Source organism: Haemaphysalis longicornis, unplaced genomic scaffold (assembly GCF_048455015.1).
Source record: "Haemaphysalis longicornis isolate Haplotype H1 unplaced genomic scaffold, Haemaphysalis longicornis Haplotype H1 scaffold_9, whole genome shotgun sequence".
Classification (NCBI taxonomy): domain Eukaryota; kingdom Metazoa; phylum Arthropoda; class Arachnida; order Ixodida; family Ixodidae; genus Haemaphysalis; species Haemaphysalis longicornis.
Genome location: NW_027526460.1, coordinates 81909853 through 81932048, shown reverse-complemented (window position 1 = coordinate 81932048; position 22196 = coordinate 81909853). Strand labels below are relative to the sequence as shown.

The window sequence follows — 22196 nt, the reverse complement described above, 5'->3', positions numbered from 1 at the left end:
CGTGCGCGGAAATCTCGGACACACGGGCGTTTTTGCTTTTCGCCTCCATCAGAAAAGCGGCCGCCGCGGCCGGGAATCGAACCCGCGGCCTCGTGCTCAGCAGCGCAACGCCTTAGCCACTGAGCCACCGCCGGGGGTGAAATCGCAAACGGAAGGCATATCTGGCGCGACGAGCAAATCACGCAGTGCCGCTTTGTGCTGGCGATAACTGTAGCTTTCGCAGTGCTTCCACACGCGAAGGAAAGAGTGAAAGCGTTTGTCAAAAGTGTTGCAGGGTTCCTTTAAAACGATAAAAAATTGTGTACTGACCGAAACGTGCGGATCACTCTGGCGTCATTAGCAGTGACCCCTTGAAGCCTATGACAAAACATAGAAAGAAATCCCTTGCACAATACAGGGGCCACAGTTCAAGCAACACACATTGCTGTTTAAATAAAAGTACGGTCTATCAATCGGACTATTGTCGCAGATAGAAAGCTATCAACTAAAGTACTGCCGCGACACTGAAACCACAGGAATCCTGCATTTTTACCGCACGTGTTCATTAATCAGTTCATGAATGGCACAAAATAGTTCATCGAGAGGCACAGAAGATAACAAGTCTTCCGTGTCACCGAAAAAAAAAGTAGTAACCCTAGGGCATATTGTTTTGCTTCGTTGTAGCCATGTTCATGAAAATATGGATTTCGAAAGGGTCTCGTGGCTCTAGGAAGTTGAGTTGGAGCTGCAGAAAGCATCTTAACACCTTCTGCAATGATTCGTCTTCACTAACTATCGCTACGAACGGGAAGTTTACATTATGATTCTTGACAGAAAAAAAAATTATATTTAAGCCATTTTATTCCTCTGCTGGTTTTGTCAGCTGTTCAAATCATTCAGTTTTTAATAGCGGAGCTGTTGTACAAACAGCATGTCCGTTGTTGCAGAAAAAAAATATATAAAATGCTGAAAACTCGTCAGCGCGGACCTTGCGGACAATGCTGAGCGTCCCCGGCACGCGAAAAAAGGGCGAGAATCCCGAGTAGAGAGAAAGTGAGAGAGTCGGTGGCCTCATGGCGGCTGCAGACTCCCCGGCTCACTCAGTGGCTTTCGCAGAACAAAACTCAGTGCCTTCGTCAATCACTACCGCGCATGTAAAAATAAACAGCAAAACTGCAGCGCTCATGCTGAAGATGAAAAGACACGCTACTAGCTAGAGGTCACCTTCCTGTGAGAGGTCGGTTACGAAGAGCTGGCGGAAGTCTTAATTCTTTAAGGAAGACTTTGCATCCACCACTCGCCACGAAGACGACGACGACCTCTTGGATGCTTATGAGGACGATTACTAGCGCCGCAACTGTGCCAATTAACATAAATACTACTAAAAAGTAACTTTGTGTCCGCCAATGCTCACCTACAGCAGCCACGCCATTCATATCTTATGCGGGAGTACAAGCTTCCCTGAATTTTTTGACAGCAGGCAATTTTGATTCTGATGTAAGATCTGCTCAAACCTAAAGCGAATTTGAGTGGTTGCCAACACTTTTTCCCGAAATCACTCGTTACGGAGCAATACAAAACCTCGTTCTTTGTGGACCGTAAGCAACTCAAAGTTGTGATCTACCAAAGTATTGACAATCCTTTGCAACTCCCCGTTTTTGCCTCTTCAGATCACCTATTGTTTTCTAGTCAAGCAGTACAATCCTTCAAAGAGACAGCGGGTTTCCTTGCTCAAATACCGTGTCAGCGACACCTCATAGCGACACCTCCGACACCTCATAGCGACACCTCCAGCAATAACTGTTTTCTTTGTAGTAGGCTCCACACAACCTTTCGGACCTTTACGCAATTTTTATTCAATTACGTGGGGCGGAGAAAGGCTCTAGAGAGGTGCGTGAGTTCGTAAATCCAAGATTTATTTTTGTTTTGACGGGATAATTCGCCATCTCACGTCATGCCCGCACCATTCGGTTAGCTGTCCGGCGTACTGTTTTGGTTCTTAAAACCCGCGCTGACCAGTCACCAGATTCTGTCCCTCGGCACAAAAGACTCGAAGCCCGTAATAAAGGTGCCTCACCTGCCTCCTGCATCTCGATTTCGATATCCTCCATATACCTATTTAGTGGCCTGCCGAAGGTTGCAGCAGACCAAACAACGAAAAAATTGCAGAAGGAGGTGAACTCGACTTGATGCGGAAAGAGAGGTATCAAAGATGGCACGAAATGTAGGCGACCGCGCTGACGCAGAAATCGGCGCGGTTGTTTGCAGGTTCAGTATGAAGAAAAGGCCCAGATCGGAATTGTACTGAAGAAGGGCAGATGTCCGGGCATTTTGGTACATTTTGAAGGTTGGAAAAACTAGGAAAAAAGTCGCAAACGCGAACAAGAGAAGAGGCAAAATTAAATCTGGACTAAACCCCGATATTTACTTCAAAGAAATGATAGAACCTGAGAACAATTTGTGCCACGCATGCGGCAAAAAGTACACATGCTCTGATAAAAAGGCTATCGTTCTACACAACTTTTTTCCGTATCCGCTATGTAAGTAGGTTATCTATTTACCGATTTGGAAGATGGGCAATACAGAGATGGAAAGCCCTTCCTGCTGTTTGCCGGTGTAGAACGGTTCAAGTATTCTTTTGCCGTTTCACAGAATTGTCGCACATTAAAAAATCACTTACACTTGAACTGACGACAGCAATAGGAAATATGCCCGTCTCCCGGAGAACAGGTCAATTTCTAGTGCTCATATAGCGGATCGTTTACGCACAGGAACGTATGGCCCATATAGACCATCCTACACCTTAACAAAATATTGTAAATTACTCCCCACACTTCAGGGCCAAATTTTTCCGACACCAGCAGTTACGAAGGTCGCACAGTTCCTCCGTGTTAAGCTTGAACGGCAAAGAACCAAAGTTCTCAGAGGCCCTATGGGAACAAGAACGGTTGAAGTGATCACTTCATTAAAAATGCCCCACAACATAAAAAAATGCTTCGCAGCATGGTGCTCGAGTGGTGTCTTGCGCGCCCTGTGCGCTGCCCGGGATGTGCACCGGAATTAAAGAGGCGGGAGATATAAATCGTGCCTGCAAAAAATTATGTCAAGAAATACGGCAAGTGTAAGAAAAAAGTAATCTGCAATATTCTGTTGATGTGTGGGAAGACCTATATCGTCCAAACAGACCGATGCATAAACGGCCGGTTACGGGAGCACTGCGGGTTCAGCAATTCTCAAGGAGCCCGTCATCTTTCCGATTACTTTCGTCAGTGCAAGTGTGAGCGATTGTTTGAAAGTGTGACGATTCTGTCAAAACGCAGGACCAAAGCAGAGAGAGAAATACTTGAAGCGTTCTACAACGACCAGCGGTAGGAAGGAAATTACGGCAGTGTTCGTACATCTCTCTTAGCGATAGAGAGATCGCCCTGCCAAAAGGCTAAGCTTGAAAAACGAAGTTGCGTAGAATGAAAACGTTTTTTATCGCAGCATGTCTACTGTTCGCGTATGCGTGCGAGTGGATCGTTCGCGGGTTGTATCTGTTGTTTCAAGTGAATGTGAGTACTCTGTACAGAGTGAGTGTTGTGTTTCCTACAGGTCATGTTTGCGTCATTTTTGCTGGTTTCTCCAACCTCTGAATTTAGTGTTTCTTCACCTTCAAAAAAACAAACAAATTGAAGATTGTTTTATTATTAGGACTGCTTTGTGTTTACAAACATTAATGTTCGTTGAACTTCACTAACACAAGCCAGTCTTTTCGACGAACGAAACGCGCATCTGGTCTTCGTTATTGATGTGAACTACGAATATTTTCTTCGCGTTTCGATAATTCAACTTAACGGGACAGTTCTCGAACTGCTGCGAAGCTTCTGAACCGGTTTGCAAATACGTTCGGTGTGTGATTTATATAAACGGGAAGTTAACTGAAACAAAATGAAGTCACCTGAACCGGAACAAACCCGAAATCGAACTTTTTTATTTATTTACCCCATTCTTCTTTATTTATTTTAATTCATTTGTGCCTTAGAGATCAGAGGGAATTACACATACTTTTTCTGAAATATTTCGAACGAAAACTGTGTCATTACATCGACAAATATTAGGAGCTGGAAAACCTCCTTTGGAACATATTTCTTGGCAGCCGTAGCCAAAAAGCCTGTGCTCTTTTTGTTCCTATTTTTTTCGAATCTGCCTCTAATGAGTTTTCATACTTTTGCAACAAAACCCCTAGCCTTAAGGAGCCATGAAGACAGAATACAAGCTTGTTTTATTCGAAAGATTTCGCGTTTTATAGCGCCGTCAGCGCTTGTCCGGCAGCCGAAGATGACGTATTCACTAAGAAATTGATCAATTTAGGTTAAAATTTTGATTCTCTCGCCCTATCGTAGATTTCCATAGACAGAGATGACGTCAGAAGCGCGTGTATTCAAGCGAACTTCCACTGGGTCATTCGGGTGTGCGGCCTTGCTGTCCGTCAGCCCTCCCAGATGGCGCTGCTATAGTCATCCACGAACCGTTGTCCGCCGTTGTTTTGTTTTTGAGTTTGCACCTGACTTGTTTTTGTTACTTTAAAAAGTGATCGTCTCATGAAACCTGGGGTATCCTCGTCATTCAGGGTCACGTTAGACAACGCCGCTTATGCCAATCGGTCAGTGTCCTGTAAAACAACTTCAAAGCGGCGGAGTGCTGTGCAGCGAAAACAAGCATAGTGCGCCCAGTACCAACAGCAGTGCGCATCGGTACTTCTATGCTTACGTGCGTTTTGTAACTTTCATTGTTTACCGCACCATTCTTACTGCTGTAAAATGAATATGCATTACACTTAAGTGCAAATAGTTCGTTCGGAAAGGCTATAAGCCGTGCCTAATTTACGTTTACATTTTCCGTCCTCAGTCAATCGCGCAGCTGAGCGCATGTAACATCATAGGTTCGGTTGCGGGAAATGATAGTGGGTCGCATGGCCATTCCGTTTTTTCCGAGTTATGTAGCTTATTTGAACGAAGTGTGCCTTAACGGTAGTGCCAGTATGATTCTATCGAGGCAATTTTTCGAATGAACTGAACTTGTGTTTTGTCCTCATGGCTCCTTTAATAAAGTCAACACAGATAATCCTAGTCTTGGCACATGCAAAATGTGCACATATTTCAGAATGTCTTCTTAATGCGTGGCTTCATGCCTCAACGAACATTTAACCAGAAGTGCATACGAAGGTTTTGTGTACCTTTACTAATATTGCGCATTGCGTTTGAAAGATGCAGTTTGCTTCAAGAAATCACCATCTCGCCACAGCTTCCGCTGAGCGTGCCAAGGTTCACCGAGTTACATGAGAAGCATGCTCTTTATTCAGTTACCATGTCGCTCTACGCACAGTTTGTTTGCGCAACTTTGTCATGGCCGCTTCTATTTATGTAGGTTGAAAAGCTCAACAAATGCTAGGTGCCAAGAGCAAGCTGTGCTCTGCTCTGTACTATCATTTGTGATCATGGAGAAGCCCAGTTTCCGATGGATATATATGCTTTTAATTAAAATTGGTGGCTGTATGACTATCAGCAGACAAGATTTACTACTCTGTCTTAACTGCAGGTATTCCCACACGTATCGCATCATAGCTTCCAAGGAAAAAATGTCAGGCAGCAATTAAGCTTCTTATGACAATACGTAAGAGTTTCGTTTGGTGACACCTCAAACATGGTGTTTTATGTCGCTATGGAGACGGACGTCGTCTAAGCACGTTGACACGAAGTTATTCTGTTTTAAAATCTTATGGAAATAAATTACTGGTGAGCACACCTTGCGCTCCACTGTATTTATCACAAAACAAGTGAAGACTGTATAAAACAGGTAATATTTCAACTATTGCGCCATCATAACAATCGCATCCTTTGAGCCACTATCGGGGTAAAGTTTAACTCTTACTAGTTCTCTTCAACGTATAAAGCTCGAAAACTCTTAAAAGAAACCATACTACACCTTTTAAAGTCTTTTCCAAGTCTCCGAATCTTTCATAATGTAGTCACCAAGCGCATTCATTGCGTAAAATAAAAGGTCACCAATTACCCGAAGGAAATTTATAAATCTTTGCCCATCAGTTTAACTAGAAACTTGCTAAAAAGATATTTGTCGGTTTTCTGATCTTGGTGTTTTATTGCAAACTTCAGCGACGTAATCCAAACAACATCTCTGATATTGGCCGGCTTTCTCTTAGATGCGCAATAAGCGCCATCAATAACCACTACTAACAAATGCAAAACTAAGCCAAAGCACAAATTTGAACGCCTATTTACTGCAACGTTTAATCACGCAGTTCCACCTAGCGTCGGTGATAACAATAGCGTTTGTATTGCGGCAAGGTGCAAAAAAAAAACAGTGAACGACTTTCTCTGCAGCAATCCCCGCTGTTTTTATGTTGGTACCAGTACACAGGGCGGGATAACCAGAATGTGCGAGCTGGGTCAGCAATGATAAATAACGGCGCGATGCACAAGCGTTTGCTGAAGATATATGAAAGCACCTCTATTGTAACTCATCTGTAAATCTTGGTGGTATTGATTTTGTTGTGGCTGTTGCTTCAGTAGTTTTGAGCAGATTACCACCTTGGCAAACTTTCTCGCTTACCCTCTCATTTTAATCAATTGCCGTAGAAATTGTTAAACATTCTTCCTTCTCTTCACCTATTACGTTCCCCACTTATACTGGTCTGACTTTTCTCACAGGTCCCTACGAGATAAAATGTATTTATTTCAACCTTATCTAGTCGCTGCATCACTAAGAAGAGGGGGGAGTCTGTCGAAAATAGTGGCTTTGGCCCCTTTGCATAAGAAAGATAAAACACCACTACGCACTTCTTGTGGGTTGTGAATCCGAAAGCGTGGTTATCCATTTGAGCGCCCGATGCGCTTTACTCCCACCTCGCGTTGTCGAAGGGTATATTATTTGTTATGAGAAATTTTCCCTTAAAAACCACCTTAACTCGGTGGGATGGCTTCAATTTCTCACCTACTGGTTCCACCACTGCTCGTTCCTGTCTCCGAGTAATGGGACAGTTGACGAGTATGGTGAACAGCGGTGCTCGTCTACTTGCCTCTTCAGCTGCGATCTTCAGCTTCCGTTATCTGCCCATAGTTCAAGTTTCGGCTCACTTTGTGGAGTACCAACGAGGCCACTTATCACTACTGCCACATATTTGGTAGCGCCGTACGCTGTCGCGTGGTATGAAGCACTTTTAGACGCGCCGTTTCTCTGCTATAAGCGCCGGACACCGGCATTTTACTGCGAAGCAGCATGTGTCTACCCCCCCTCCCTTCCCCCCCAGCAGTTGTGAGTCCGGTGAAGCCGATTTTCTCGGCTCCGCTTCGGGGATCCTTCTCTCCATCGCCAACCCTTCTGTCACAGCAGTTGTCACAACAGTCATATCTCTCACCCCAACCTATACCTTTTTCGTAATTTGCGAACACCATGTACAAGTATACCACAAACTGTACTGCTATGCCCCTATTGCACTAGGTTACCAAGGATGTTCACTTAACGTGAAACTTTGCCGCTTAACGTCCCTCTGACTTCAAGTTACAAGGGCTCATAAATTTCCTAGGTTGAGCCCCTCCGACGTGAGGTTACAAAAGTTCGTCACATCCGTTTGCAGCGAATCAGCTGGCTTATAGGCCCCTTGTGGTACCTCGATACGGTTACAGGGGATCGCAACACCCACGGCCTCATAGGGGTGTACTAGCCCAACTATAATACGAGCCGTACGAATCCGCCTCCTCCGAACGAGCTGAGAGCGGCGTAGGGCCATTATCAGATGATTGCGGAGAATCAACAGCAGCGCGAATGCGTGTAAAAACGCGCGAAAGCCTCCGCCACCGCCGAATCCTACACTGTAGCCGTGGCGTGTGCCGCCTTAAATTCGACCTCACTCACTAGCTGCTGTTCCCTGCCGGTTGAAAGTAACTCGCCCTATAGGAACGCCGGCGTACAGACATAATTGTTCTTTAGCTTGACAGCCGTTCCGAGCGACATTGTCGCGTCTGCGACCCTGATTTACCAGCTGGTCATAGTTCTTCTGGCGAAACAATAATAATACATCTAAGTCTAGTCGCATATAAAGATTTTCTTTCTACATTCGCCAGTGTATTTCACGCCTAATTGTGCGCCCATCCCTGGTTGTTGCTTGATGCAGGCACGGGTTTGCGGTGGAGGAAGGCGGCATGTGCGCACCGCCGGGCTTAATGCCGCTACCGATGACATACCCTTTGGGGTGGTGGGAGATTTAAACGTGGGATTCTCATGGCTCAATGCGCCCGGTCAACTGTACTCCGCAATCGAGCAGTTCGTGTCTTGGTGTGTGTGTTGCATAGACAATAAGATTCCTGCGAGTAGGCACCGAATAGGACAAACACACGAGTGTCCGCTAGAATAAAGGTCGAGGCCATTGGGCTTTTGGATCACTATGGAACGGAAGCGTGTCGTTCGCTTAGAGGAATGAGAGCGGAAACTATAGAAGCGTCAGCCCGAACAGAGGCGTGAAATGGTGTGAAAATAACGGAAACCCGCTGCCACCGCCGTTGCCGCCACAAGGTCCAGTTAGTCTAGTAGTTGCGAATCGTTCCCGGATGCCGCTTGAAACTCCGACGTGGGGCAATATCACATGCAGAGCTCAAAAGGCTTTCAGAGCGACATTTTCGACAATGCCTTTCACATCTCAGCACCGTTTGCCCGTTGCTTAGAAGACGGACTCACTGCCGGTTAATGTCTGCAAGGGTTGGGAGTGAACGTAGTGAGAAGGTTGGGTCCGCGCAGCTCACGATTTCACGCCCTTACTGAGGACATGTCCTTTGTGTCGTGAGTTTTAAACGTGGGCGCCATACAGCCCAATCCGTACGGTGCGGTGACATCAGCGGTAGAGCTGATTGGGTTGGCCTATTGCACAAACAAGAAGGTGCCCACGACGTGGGAGGGGAAAAAACAGATTTACGTTTGCCCACAAAGATGAATGTCGGCTCTTTCGAAATTTATTTCAGGTAAGTAGCTAGGAATTACGGTCAGTCGTAAATTATAAACAACTGTGTTTTGTTTGTTGCACTCCGTAGAGAGCGTGCTGTTTCGCAGGTCGTCCAATTTCGCACAGTTGAGGCGCACTATTTTTTGCTCAATATACTTTTTTTAAGTCTTTCGCCTAAATTTCTGACTCTAAAGTGCGATCAAGCGAAAGAACTGAACTTACAAAATCTGGGCCTCGGGGCTGCTCTACCATGCTTATTAGCTCAAACACTTCGACATGTCCTACGAGGCGCATGGCTGGCGCGGAGGATCCACCATGGTCAGTGTAATATACGCAGCAAAAAAAGTCATTGATAGACAAACAATTTTTTTTTAAGGTGCAAGAACTGGGTGACTGCATTCCATTAAACCACATAGCTGCTTACATAACTAGACAGTAACCTGGCGCTACCACCAGCGTTTCACTCTCAAGGCTGCCTGAACCCACAGGAATAACCGGAAGAGTGCCGATATTTATTAGCTTCGTAATTAGAAGCCTCGTAAGTTTTTCGTGACCGCGAAAGGATGCAAAGGTCAGCGAAAGCCCAGATAATATTGATTGTATACACATGTTCAAAATAAAAACCCGCGCTAGCAATGACGAGTTCAAATAACGCGCATGTTTTCCCTTTCCTCTATCTCGCGTACGTTGAGGCGTACTAGCACACTTTTTGTTATGAAATTTATCTGACATTCTAGCGGAAAATGTCACGAATTCCAAAAACGTCGAGTCTACTATAACAAACGAAGCCCATGTTTGTCGTTTAACAAATATCATAAGAGAATAGTTATCAGAGCAGTCCGTAAAGATATATTCGTACGGCGTTTACAAATGCAAGCCCTGAGTCCTATGGCAAACCATTGTTATACAAACCAGTATATTTCAAAGATTGGACGTTCATTTAAACGGGTGTCTTTGCCGGTTAGAGTCAGAGACAAATTGCACGAGAAATGCTCATGCAGACCTTCTACTTAACAATACAGTACACAACGTGTTGTATTTTTATTTATTACAGCATGTTTTCATCTTCCACCTCAGTATATAAATACTCTCATTTTTTGCGGTTTTCTTTTAAGTTTACCTCTTTTATCACTCAATTACGTGCGAACCCAATTACGAAGTGAAGGCGCATCTGCAATGTTGCCAGAGCTCGTAATCTTACGAGCTCTGGCAAGTTTTTTCCAACCACCCCGCTAAAGCTATAACTGCATCAACTAAAATTAATTTTGTTAGAAAATATGCTCCAAAAGCAATACTCACCTTCCCCGACCGCGTTGAAAATATTGATAATAACGATAATCCTCGGATGTAAGTGTGATTTTCTGTGTGCTACGGCACGTGGGCAGAGTTCTATTGTCGGTATAATTTTGGTAGTAGACGTGAATAGGATCATTTGTGTCTAAAAACTAGAAACATAATTTGCAGAAGAGTGCTGATTAGTGTGATAAACAAAAATGTCATGCAGCATAAGAAAGGATTAGAACAATGTACGACAGGACCAAGGAGGCCCTTTACTTCAACCCTCTACCTATATCTTGAGTTCAAAATTCCTATGCAGAAAGCATCGGAAAGATAAAAGGAGATATAACGCTTTTTACGATGTAGTGATTGCAAAAGCTCTACTTTACAATTGCGGAATATATGCAGTTATTGTTAATATCATACTTTTCTCTCTTTGTACCTCTTTTTTGTTTATGCGACTCGGAATATAACCACACTGATATCACCAAGAAAAGATCGTATCGTGTTAACGCATGTTCCCGTTCCTGTAGATGCCACTTGTGTAATTAAAATGCCTTAGCACTGGACTCCATTCACAATTAGCCTAAAACCATAGCTCATTGATTACTTCCGCCTATAGTGAGCGTACGCCGTTGTGAGTCTGAGCCCGTATGGCGTTGTAAACGCGCTTGGTTAAATTTCTGTGCCCAACATGGCCCAATGTTTACGGAAAAGCCTGAGTTGTCGTATCAAACGCGAAAATTTAGCGTAGTGGCCATCGTCATCGTCTTAATGGCTGTAGTCGTCGGCATAAACATAAATACCAACGTGGACGCCTTTGTAAACAGAAAATACATTGGGTACGTGCACTCAGCCGAAGAGGTCGTCAAGGGAAACCTCAGAAAAGACATGCCAGGCTTGAGTGATTGCTATCATGTCTGTTCAATTGATGAGTGCAAAAACTTCACCATGCAAGGGTCACAGAATCTACATATTCCTGAACATAATGATCACCCATCAAAGATCATCTTCAAAGGTGAACTTTTGAGGTAGTTTCCTCACGTGTATTTCACCTAATTTACACATTTCTAGCTTTTGTAACATTGTTCCCTGCAGCTGAAATGTCAGTAAGCCCTTTCAGAATGCTGAGATTTGTGCAAGACGTTTTTTAGAGAAAAAAACACAGGATGCACAAAAAATGATCTTCGTAATTTCCTGAAACTACCTCAAGTGGTCCTACAAATAGATACATTTTGTTTAGTTAACTGTTAGGCATTGTTTCTTCACATATTACATAATGGCCGCGAGGGCCACCACTGGAGAGGCCGACACTGCGATCGTTTTGACGTCACTGGTAGGATCCCGGTTCCTACCTTGCTGCGTTGTTGGCTTACCGCGCGTGACAATTCGTTTAGGACGCGCTAAGTGCATTTCCGTGCTACTTTTCACGGCACTGGCCTCATTCGTGCACATGCATGCTGGCGTGCACTCCCCAATGCGAAATGTCTGCTTCGTGGTTGCTCTGTGCCATTTCTGCATGCTGAATTTAGAAGAGTTTGGCCCCACAGGCCTGCTGCGAGTTTACTGTGGTGGTGGGGTGTGAAACGAGACACTTTGCCAGGGAGGTTTGCTCCTTGCTCGAGGATTGGGCGAGGCGGTGAAGTGCTCTGCTCGCTGTGTTTTGCTGCATGGAATGCATGCATATCGTCCACTTAACCCTCCAAAGAGGTTGAAAAATTACTCAAACTGTTTAAGAGCATGCAATGTTGAGAACTATGTAAATGCTTAAAATTAGCTGCCGCGATGGCTACCTGTTGTTGGGGAGGTGAAAATTACACCAATGATTTTCTAGTGTTTTCTAGTGCAGACAAAGCGAACATTGGAAATGAAACAAGCTCATGGAACAAGTTTTGTCATTAGAACAAGTGAAGGCAGCTAATTTGTTGGAAGCCCAAAAGTGGCATGGTTCAGTGCATAGCTGAGCTAGAGCTCGAATGCCCAGTCTGGTTCATATCTTCCATTAGGTGGGCTGGCCCAAATAGTGAACATTTCAATAACTCAAAAGGCATCTAGCATGTGATGAAGCGCGAGATGGCGGCTTTAATATGCCCCAGCAACCTAGCCTGCAATGAAATGCACAGATTCGGTTACGAGTCACCCTATCACCTATATCTCTGAATTTATTGCAGCCAGACCACTCTCATTTATGTAACAGTTACCTTTTTCAGGCATTGTCCTAGTATTTGCTTTTAATTGGCTAAGAGCCTCACTCCGCTGTATGTTTTTGTTGTGCCACCTGCTTAGCACTAGTCGAAGCAGCGTAAAGCAGTGCGATCCAACATTGTGAAGTGCAAGCAAAGCTGGGTTACCCTTAGGGCAAGGCATTTGCAAATGCACGAGTCTCATAAACAGCCTTGACTATGCAGCAAACAAACGTTTTGCGTCAGGGACCATGCACTGCTGTGCACGTATACAAATGAAGTCATCCCCTTCCCCCCCAAGTGTCGCTACTGTGCAGTTGAGCGGCCAGTGCATACACCTTACACAGGCCTTCCGAAAAGCACAGTGTGTTTGCGATGTTAATTTTGGCGACCTTTAAATTAATGCTTGCTGGAACATTCTTTAAGTGAATTGTTTTCATTTTTTAGTGTCCTTAAAAATGATGAGTATGGTGTGCAGACCATTTCTGCTGAATTAGCTCTGGCTTTTTTCACTATCTGTGTGTTTGAGGGAGGTACATCCTCATAAGACATATCTTAAATGGCAAACGGTTGCACGTCATGCTTTCGTCTTGAATCATTCCAGGATCATTGCAACAAACGCGTGATTTAATGCAGTTTTCGCTTCTAAATCTCTCCTAAAGACTGTTCAACAAATGACCTCTAAACATGGTTTATTTCCATAAAGCTTTCGCTCACCGCCCCGCTTTCACATTAGCCTGACTGCAGGACTTTGCGAATTTTAAAATCCACAGGTTACCAGGCATGCATGTGAACCCATTTTAATAATAAAGTGGATTGCCCTTCAGACATACGGTTTGGAAACGACCACATTCTCTCTAATCTAAGCTGGTACTTTTAAAAAGGGGGTTACAAATTTATCCGTTGATTTAGATACTCATCAAACCGTAAAACCAAAAGCAGTTACCCTGGAGGTGCAGTTCAAAAGAGAATAATGTATTGACTATTATATCAGGTCACAGACAATTCGCACAGGGCAGGCCACAATGTTAATATGTCTCGCTCACTGTTTTATATCAGTATTGCAACAAAATTTCACCAGCTTGGTGCTATTACGTTCTTGACAGTGTCCTTATGGTACAATCTTTAAACAAAAAGTTGTGCTGGTGGGCAACAGCTCATCGAACTGCCAGGCTATATGACAACTAAGCAATAATGATAAAAGCGTCCGCATTAGAGGGGGCTTCGAGACAAGCTCGAGATGATCTTCTAGAAATCTTTACCGCAAGCTTGTTCAAAAAGTGCACCGTTGCAAATTCATTTGATAGCCCAAAATATTGTGTGCAGTGTATGAATTTGAGGGCAACGGCAACAAAGCGAGCAACGCGACAACGATGTATAGTGTACTCGAGCAGGTTGATTGCTCAGAAATGTAGTTTTGTAGCTGATATAGTACGGAGTTATTTTAGCAGACTTGCATTCGAATTTTTTTTCCTTTTATTTTCTAAGCCTTGCAAATTTCAGGGCTGACGTGAGTTGGAGCTGGCGTGGCCAAGCTTCTAGTACATATCGTACAACTGCTACAGCAGATCATGTCGAAAACTGTCTGCATCTCACATTTTTTATTACTTCCGATCTTTATTCTGGTGACTTGTGGCTCTCATGTACCCCAAACTTATGTCCAAATTGATGGCCCATTTTATGCAGGTGGACATCGGCAGTGGCGTGCTGGTTGAAGAGGGCGCACAGCAACTGTTCGGGTGCTGCCGCGAAGTTCGCGCGAGGGCTCCTTCGCATCGTGTTTGCCCCCGAAGAGCTGCGGGGCAGGTCACTGCTGGGAAAGCCGTGCAATGTGAAGGATGGCACGCGCAAGGAGGCGCTCGATCCTACGCGGCTGCAAGCTGTAATTAGTACGTTCCTTTTACTTTTTTTTTCAGAACCCTCCATGTTTTTGCCAGTTTTACCATTTGTTTTGCCATTTCTGAGTTTTGTTTTCACCTGTGATTTTATGGGCATACAATCTGTTCTGCTTTTAGATTTGGCAGGAAACTGGGTTACTTTTTGGACAGGTGCAGTGTTGGTCTTAACAAGGCATAGGTCTGAGCTTTTATGTGCTGGGAACGCATGCAAAACGGTCAATTTATGAGTAAATTACTTTTCGTCTATTCGCTTGTTTTTGTGCATTTTCCTCCTTCCACTATATTTAGGTCACTCGTTATGTGGAAGCTATATACAACTGATGGCAGTCCATTCTCTACCTGAAGTTTCACAGGGTTAACATGTGGCTAAAGTATTTGCACATTCAGAACAGTTGCCTTTTACATATGTCGCTTGCCAAGCTCCTAACCTTTAAAATAGCCAGCTTCTAAAACTAGCATGCATCTTGAGCAAGTGATTCCATTTCAGACAGTGCCAGTGTAAACAGAAGTCTGTTTCCTCTTGCATTGCTCAGGCTACACAGTCAAGCTATACAAGGCGGACCCGGAGAGGGTCCGCAACAGCATTTCAAGCATGCGTGCGAGGGAAATCAAATGAGGTTACGAATTCGGCGCATGTAAACCTGCAGTGCAATGAAGTATAGGTAAAAATGGGACGTTTGTCGCTGTTTCTTCATTGTATATAATGCATGTCTGGCCTTTCGTGATGAGGCATAGTTGTATCGAGATTGTTTTTGCTGTATTAACATACCAAATATTGCAAGCAGCATTTTAATAAAATTGTAACTTGAAATTTTAGATGTGTCGGCAGAGGCACCTGGACACGTGTTCGAGAGCTGAGAGTTGATTCAGTACATTCATTTGAACTCTAGGCGTTTTGCACTGCGACAAACATTACGACCTAATTGGCTCGATTTTTCTTTCGATGTAACTGTGATCTAACATGTTGCCGCATGGTGACAGTGGTCAATACTCTTTGATGTGACATCTCTCAACAGGATCTCAATTAGAACAGTCAATATACATGTTAGCAAAGAGTATATTCGAACTCAACAGATGTGCTGACTAGTTAATAAACAATCAAAACTGGGCGGCCAATTTGCAATATATTGGAACTCAATAGTACATGTCAATAAAAAGTTAACTAACTCTCAACACAATCTGATCAGTGAAGTCCGTTAACTTTAAATTGAAACGCGGCGACTAATTTGCAATGGGAACTCAATATAACATTTCAATAGAAAGTCAATGGACTCTCAACACAATTTATTGAGTAAAGTAAATTGATTTTCTATTCAAACACAATGTTGAGTTTCAATTGAAACGCGGCGACCAATTTTCAACGAGAACTCAATACAACATTTCAATAGAAAGTCAACTGACGCAACACAATCTATTGAGTAAAGTCTATTCACTTGCTATTGAATCTCAGCAACCATTTTTTCAAGGGGAGAGCACGCACGAGCTTGGTGACCCTGTCGAATTCCGTCACCTCCGTACGCCTCAGGCTTTTTATATATACCGGCGAGGGACCGTATCAGCAGTGAGCAGTTCACATGCCTCCAAATGGAACTCTCTGCTTGCCGAACTTTTAATCTGAAAACACTTGGGATGTTCACCCGGCTTGCCCGGGAAATGACCCTTAGGAAAAGGGGCGGCTGAAAAAAGCAGGAACTTTTTTTTTCAGACGATCAGAAGATCCGCCCTTAGGAGAAAGGGGAGGTGACTCCTCACCGCTTTTTTTAGGCATGTGTAAGTGCGCGTTTGCCGCGGGCCGTTGGACAGAGGGGCGGGACTCTGCCGAGGCGTTTGGCGCGCCGTCAGGTCAAGCAAACCTAAGTTTTAAGTTTTATTTTTCAACATTGAAGCGTACGGCTTGGACCAGGAGAAATAGCAGTCAGCGACCACTTGAAGGGTGCGTGGCAGCCCTCATACACAGCAGTTGTTTCGCAACAGCAAGAGCACACACTCTAATATATGCTGAAAATTAACTGAGGCATACAATGTACAAACAACAATGTACAAGTGCAAACCCTCTTACCTATATACCAATATAAAAATAATCACGGCAGGCAATAAGTAACAAAACAACATCGCATGATGCAACAATTAGGTTCCGGAAATTTACCCGAACCAGCTATAACGCTCACCAAGACATGTCACACTTCACTGTGCGATGCGAACAAGCAAAACAACAAAAAAAAAAACAAAAAATTGACTCCAATCCACCCTGTGAAGGTGGTTAGAAAGCAAAAGGTGTAAACGACACCCATAGCAATTGCCCATGTGACGTCACTTAGATTCACACACCTGGCCCTACAAAAAGTGAAGCCAGATACTCTGCCAGCCGTTACTTAAAATTCGCATGGGCGCCGTCCTGAACGCTGAAGCCGCTGCCACGGCCGACGGCGGACGCTTAAGCGGCGGCGTCCGCCACTCTAGCCCGGACGTGCATCGGCAAAAAGAAAATTACAACCAGCTTCCTCGCGGGAACGCTGGTGTGATGCGACGCTGCAGGGGGTTCCGTTGGGTGTTTCCGTTGGGTCGATTAATCGAATTGCGTGAAACGCGTAGTCAACACGAATTGCGTTTCAATAACGTCGTTGGGTTACACGCGAGGGGATGAGGGCGTAATTTTGAGCATAAGGAGATACGTTGTTGTTGTCATTTAGACGGAGGCTTCTCTCCGCGGTCTCCTCTCCGTCGTGTGCGTTGCGCATATAAGCGGAGTGCCGCGCTCCAGCAACGCCACATAGAGCAGGGCCGGGTTTCTGGTGGGCCTACGTCACCACTTGTCGGGAATAGTGGGCTGACGGGCTGACGCTCCCGCCGAACGATCTTGAGCGGCCGCGGAAGGAAGGGTGACTGAACGGAGAACAAGTTTGACCGCCGCACGTACGGATAGGCCCTGTTCGCGTCGGTGTCTGGCAGAGCATTCCGATCGTCTTTCCTCATTTCAGGACGCGTTCGAGCCACATTTTCAAGCGAAAATTCTGTGTGCTGTGTGTACTGTGCTGTAGCGTGTTTCGTGATATGAAGTGCACCGGGAAAATGTCCGGCAAATGTTGTGTGCCCCGCTGCAATGGGAACTACGATTCCGGTCCAAGAGTGCACGTGTTTGTGTTCGCCAAAGATGAGCTAGCGTGACAGCGATGGATACGAGCCATACCGAGGGATAACTTATCCGTATTGAAGCACTCTAAGGTAAGCACATTTTGCCTTTGCGGCTTCTTTCACTTGTAGTGAGCGTTATAATGTTGCATTCACTAATTTATAGTAGAGGTAACTCGTATTTACGTAGCGTGCATACTCTTTTAGGTATGCGAGCGAAATTTCAAGCCGGACGACAATCTCCGTGAAGGCAGTCATGTGGACGAAGTGACTGGACGCACATTTACAGCGCCACTTTCCCGAGTACGACTGCGCCCATACGCCGTGCCGACAATTTTCCCGTCATGTCCGAGCTACTTGAGCAAAGAAGAAACGAGACGAGAGGACCCAGAGGCAAAACGAACACGGTTAGAAGCTGCGTCCTTGCGAAAAGCACTCGCTCAGTCCGTTCTCACTGCCCGCAGTGAGGAGGAAGCGGACAAGATCTATTGCGCACAGGATTTAATTGTGTGTGTCAATAGCATGCACTCCAAATTCTGGCATGCTATCGAGAGCAACGGGAACCTAATTTTGCTGCACATAACTGACGATGAAGCGCCCAGCATCAAGTACTCTGTTGTCGTAAAGCAAGACCTTACGATTACACTTCACGTTTCAAAGACACCGGTCACGCGACTGGGGTGCAACCTGCTTGTCCCAGCGGTGGCAAACAGCAAACGGGTGGTGCTTGAGTTTCTCGATGGCGTCCAGCAGTATGACAGTGGCCTGAACGCCTCCTCTGAGGATTCAGACAATGATGCCCGGGCAACGATAACTTCTCTCCTGGAAAAATTATCACAACAAGAAGAAAAAGGGCCAGGGATGAAGTTTCTGATTGAACAAGTAAACCTCCACTTCGTGGAGGTTTACACCAGTATACTTCATGGTGTTTTGATGTCTCCTGTTTACTGTTTCGATCCATGCATACAGATTCCTGCGTAGCCATGGAAGCCTCATCCTACCCCACCCACAGACAATTCGTTCCGTCTGCTCATCGTTTGAAATGAGTCCCCAAAATGAGCAGCAGGATGCAGCGTTCCTTAGCTACATTGCTAAAAGAATCGGCGACCTAAGCGAAGATCAACGTCACGTCACCTTATTGGTCGACGAGATTCATATCAAGCCATTCTTTGATTACAAAGGCGGAAACATTTCCGGCGTTGCAGCGAAGTCCGGACAAGCAGCCAACAGTGTGTCGTCTTCATGGTGCACAGCTTTGATTGATTGTAGGGTTTAGCGCGCCGACGCAACGCAGGCGATGAGGCGCGCCGTAGTGGAGGGCTCCGGATTAATTTTGACCACCTGGGGATCTTTAACGTGCGCCGAAATCTCGTACACACGGGCGTTTTTGCTTTTCGCCTCCATCAGAAAAGCGGCCGCCGCGGCCGGGAATCGAACCCGCGACCTCGTGCTCAGCAGCGCTACGCCTTAGCCACTGAGCCACCGCGGCGGGGTATGGTGCAGAGCTTAATGAACAAGTTTAAGGAAGTTGTGCACATCGTTCTCGTCCACAAGCCAAACGCCGAGTTTCTGCACAAGTTGTTGAGAGACGTAATCTTTGGGCTGGAAAAAATTGGCTTCAAGGTGATCTGCGTTGTGACAGACAATAACGAAATTAGCAGAAAAGCGATGTTGCAATTTAAACCCACCGTCGTCCCGGCCATTCCAACGTCCTCTACAAGGTCCCCCACAAATGATTTTGTGTTTCCACATCCGTGCGACGCGCAAAGGCCACTATTTTTTGTGATAGACCCTGTCCACATACTCAAATGTGTGCACAATAACTGGCTGAAAACCAACGACCAATGCTTCTGGTTTCAGCGTTCAAACTGGATGAAACAGGGCAGCGGCAAATGCTATACGCATATTTCAAAACAATTAAAGCCGCTTACGACTTGGAATGTGACCAGCTGCTGCGATACGGGTACACTGTATCCAGAAAAGCTGTGTCCCCATCGGACATTGAAAAGCAAAATGTTCACCTTGCTCTGCAAGTATTCAGCGAATCTGGGCCAACCGCACTTCGTGCAATTGGGGCAAAGCACCAGCTGAAACACTACGAGCAGACCGCGAGCTTCATGGAAACCATCGTCAAATGGCGGAAAATTGTTAATGTGAAAACTCCCTTCAAAGGAGCTCGCTTTCGTGATTACTTCAAAAAGCCCGTGTTTCGTTCTGAAAGGGACCCCAAGGTGTCGTTTCTGTACGACTTCCTTGACTGGATGGAGCATTGGAAAGAGAAACAGGCCGACACCTGCAAGCTGACAAAGGAGACACACGGTGCTCTACACCAGACGACCCAAGCTCTGATAGAGATCTGCAGATACTGCTTTGATGAGCTGCATATGTCGTTCGTCCTGCTCGGCAAATTCCAAACGGACCTCCTGGAAGATCGCTTTGGAAGGTACAGGCGGCTGGCTGGCTCTCAATATCACGTATCCATAAGGCAGCTGTACGAAGGGGAGACCAAGCTGCGGCTTCAAAACACACGGCCCCAAATAGGGATGTCATTCGAAAGGACTGGAAGTGAAGCTGACGCAGATCAACATCGGGACGACTTTCATAAGCGAGCACACGTACCACGGCCAAGCTGCAATGTCGTTGTCACCACGCAAGCGCTGTCGAAACTCACAGACATCGTCCCTGTCCTGGCTTATGTTGCCGGATACGCAGTGCACATTGCCCTGAAGCGGCTGAAATGTGATAGTTGCAAGGACGCCCTGACTGTGGATAAGAGCATCGCGGTTTCAGCGACCGATCCTATGTACAGCCTTGTCAAGGATATTGAAAGGGGAGGACTTGTTTACCCTGCAATGGCAGCGGTGAACACTATGGCCCACAACTATGTTGTCGTTGAGGAGCTCTCTAAACGAGCAGAGTTCTTAAATGTTCCCAACCAGCGACAGCTCGTCACTGAGCTAACGTCAGAGCTGCTGAACGACGACGACTCTTCTGAATTCGACGACTGCGAACAAGGACACAAAAGTGAAGTTGTTTTACAGCATGTGCTGTGGTGCAGTACCAACATCCTACTCAAGAATTTTTGCCGAGTGCTCAATTTCAAAGTGCAGGATGAAAACAACAATTCCGGAAAAAGGAACCTTCAGACACTGACAAATAAATGAGCCAACGTTTCATTGCTCTCGAAAAAAAACTCATTTGTGCGATTTTTCCCTTTTTGTTTCGTATATCATCAAGCGGGAAGCACGCGGCTGCGGCAAAAACTCGTGCAATTGCTTGACCACCGCGCTCGCGTGCGGCCGCAGCAAGCCCACTGGCTCTACGTCACTGAACAAGCCCCCCGGCCTTGAAACCTCTCTAGGTGGCGTTGGCTCCAGCAGGTCTCTCTGTCGACGGTCGCCCGCGCCGCCGAAGCACGCGCTGTGAAGGAGAGGAGACCGCGGAGTTAGAGAGTACTGCACTTGCGCACAGCGCGCAGCACCGCCCACCGGCGGAGTGGGAGTGCGCTGCGCCACGTGCCCACAGATGTTGGGCGAGAGTGTTCGCTATCGGAGAGAGGAGAGGGGGTGAGCGGAGGAGAGACGCAGCTGTGCGGACGACGACGACGGACTCAGGACAGGGCCGGCGGCAAGAGATGCTCCTCTCAGCGTCGCATCTAGAAGAGCCAGGAGCGTTATTCGAAGGGTGAGATAGCGGAACCTAGCCATCCTGATGTGCTAGCTCGGAGCTATATAACCGTGGGACACAAGCGCGGACACAGAAAGAATTCTGCAAATGAGCTTAGTAATTCCCAATTATACCGATTTAAATTTCTTATTCTAGTAAGTTTGCGAATAGCGAGGAAGCTGAGGAAACTTTTATAATCGCTATTTATCAGAACCAATCGCTCCTTTAGCCTCTTGTAATACCTCTTAAAACACAACTTAACTGGTAATCCCCAATTCAGAAAACGGAGTCCCATTCGTGGCATACAGTGGGCAAAAGGTAGCGTTTCTGTAGCGGCCACATGTCTGTATGTGGTCCGCACATTTTTTTTTCTCGCCCTGCGAAGCAATGTTAAAAGGAACCATGACAAGAAAGTGCAAATTTGTTTTATTCCAAATAATTGGTGTTTTATAGTGCCCCTCCCCCCGCTAGTCCAGCAGCAAACGATAGTTTATTAACAAAGAAATTAATCAATATATGTTAAAATTTTGACTCTCCCGCCAAATCCTGTGTTTCGTGAGGTCGTCCGCGATGACTTCAGAAAAGCAGTCGTTGAAGTGAACGCTAACGCGGCACTAGGCGTCCAGCGAACTACAGAGCCTTGTTTACCGTCAGTCCTTCCAGGTGGCGCTACCAATACCGTCGCTGACATTTGCCCGCCTTTGCTTTGTTTTTGACCGTATTTGCGCCTCGTTTGTTTTTATTACGATAGAAAGTACACGTGTTGTGAAACATGGGGTATTCTCAACAAAGAGGATCATGTAAGACAATGTCATTTTCGCTAGTCGGCCTGTGTCGTGTCAGACATCCCGAAAGCGCCTTAGTGCTGTGCAACTAAGAGAAGCCAAGTGTGCGCAGTACCAATAAGAGCATGCTCTAGTACTTCAACGTTTCCTCGTACTTTCGTAGCTTCTATGCTTACCCACAATTCTTAATTCTATAAAATGAATAAATAAATCGCAGTTAAGCGAAAATATCTCCTTTAGGAAGGTTATAAGCCCGGCATATCCTGCATTTGGTTTTGCGGGC

The 22196-nt window shown here is 45.7% G+C and overlaps 1 pseudogene; it reads left to right on the top strand.

Annotated features, from left to right (window-relative positions):
• Nucleotides 1-17402: 17402 nt before the first annotated feature.
• Nucleotides 17403-20626, top strand: LOC144153780 (uncharacterized; annotated as a pseudogene).
• Nucleotides 20627-22196: the final 1570 nt, after the last annotated feature.